This window comes from Alligator sinensis, unplaced genomic scaffold, assembly GCF_000455745.1.
Source record: "Alligator sinensis unplaced genomic scaffold, ASM45574v1 scaffold1772_1, whole genome shotgun sequence".
Taxonomy (NCBI): Eukaryota; Metazoa; Chordata; order Crocodylia; family Alligatoridae; genus Alligator; species Alligator sinensis.
The window spans coordinates 53,585-55,784 of record NW_005843609.1 but is presented as its reverse complement, the minus strand read 5'-3'; positions in this window follow the sequence as shown (position 1 = coordinate 55,784).

The window sequence follows — 2,200 nt, the reverse complement described above, 5'->3', positions numbered from 1 at the left end:
GACTTTGACCAAAACCTGGAAGCTTCTGGAGGCTTCTTCACCAATCACCATTCACCTTTTTGCATACATTCATTTTGAATTCTGTTACCAATTGTTTTCCACATTCCAGTCTGTTTTTCTGTCTCATGTTGTACCATCTTCCACCTCTTTTGGCCCCTGTATCTTATCTCATTCCTTACTGTAGCTGGTTCACAGCACACAGACTCACACAGATTCTCTTGCTCCTTTTTTTCTCAGAAAATGGTTGACATAGTTAATATGGTTACTTAGCATGTGCATATGGCTGGCTTAGCGATCATTCTGCCTTGTGGTCAGCAGCTTTGCTAGACCACAGGTCATGCCTTTTATTCAGTTGCAAATCCAGTGCTCCCTAATAAACCAAATTATTGTCCCCCTAACAGGATGCTACTTGGGTCTTGTCTTTGGGCAGGGTGTCTGTGTGTGTAGGTGTGGGTGCCTGCACACACATGTGTGCATACAACACCTCAAACTCAGAGGCAGAGAGATGCAGATTAAATTAGGGTTGGGCAGCTGGTCAATGAACAGTTCAAATGTTGACAACCGACCAATCAATCTCCATATTTTTTAATGATCAAAGATTATAGCAATTTTACAGAAAATCTACATTTTTGTTGTTTTCTTGACAGAAATGTTATGTTATATTATGTTATGTTATGTTGTGATTTATTTAAACATTTCTTAATGGAAAATTGGTACTTTTCTGTGTATCGTGTGGACCTATTGGCAATGTTTTACACTTTTTGGCTGATATCTGACCGGTCAATTGGTTAAACTCTATTTGGCTGGTCAAATTCCCAGACCTAGATTGAACACAAACTACACCAGTGTGTTAATGGGACAAGCCGAGAGCAGCTTTTGCCTTGGGTGGCCGGTGGTCTGAGACTGAGGCTGTCTGTGTGTTGGGAAGCCATCAGTGCTTGCGCCATAGCACCTGACCTTGTCACTTGTTGCCTGTGAGAGCCTTCCAGACCCGGCCAGTCCCCGAGGGAGCTTGTACATGATGAAGTTACCATGTACGTGTGATGAAAATGTCCCTTTGTGTGGCTTAATAGAGTCATACTTTACACATCTATGAGTTTTGAGGGTTTTTCATAGATTTCATAGACATTAAGCCTGGGAAGGACCTCATAAGATCGTTGGGTCCAGCTCCCTTCCCCAAGGGCAGGAAGCCAGCTAGGGTCAAAGGATCCTGGTGAGATAAGTGTCCAAATGTTTCATAAAAGTGTCAAGAATAGGTGCTTGCACCCCGCTCTGGGGGGAGTCTGAGCCCTTGGGGGCTCAGCCAGTAAAAAAGTTTTTCCTTATATCCAGCCCAAAACAGTCTTGCAGGAGTTTGTGACCACTGGACTTTGTTGTCCCCTGGAGCACTCTGGTGAACAGATGTTCTCCCAGATCCTGATGTACCCCTCATATATAATTATCGGCTGCCACCAAGTCACCCCCGAGCCTGTGCTTCTTCAGGTTGTACAGTCCCATAGCTCACAGCCTCTCCTCATAAGGCCTGCTCTCTTGCCTTCTGATCATGTGTGTGGCTCTCTTCTGGACTCTCTCAAGCTTCTCCACATCCTTTTTAAATTGTGGAGCTCAGAATTGGACCCTGTACTCCAGCTGCGGCCTCACCAAGGCCGAGTACAGCAGGAGGACACCATCCTGGGACTTTCTCAAGGTACATTGGTAGATGCAAACCAGAGTTTTGTTTGCTTTGCCAGCTGTGGTATTTTCAATAGTTTTGTATCATCACAAACTAAACCACATCCCAATGTAGTTTACTTTGCAATGTTGCAACTTAGAAGATTGCAGCCTTTAATTTGTCAGTTCACCCCACCGGCCACAGGAGAGGCGGGCACGCTCCACTAAAAAAAGGATCAGGCCCCTCACCATTTCTGCCTTCAGCAGGCACCTGCAGCCACCAGGACACATGAGGACACCCAGGAAGTGGCTTGCCCCTGGGGCAGTGAGGGGAGGCAGCAGGAGGGTGACTGGGTCTGCTGACAGGTGGAGAAGGCAGTCAGGATGGGGTATGGGAGCCCAGCCGGGGCAGCCCCCATCCCACTAGCAGCCCATCCATGTGACCCTGGGGAGTCCTGCGGCCATGGAGGGAAAGACTGGTTCCCCCCACATCTCAGGGACTGCTTTGCCTGATGGCAGATCACCCCCCAGTTACGGGATAGACAGGCAC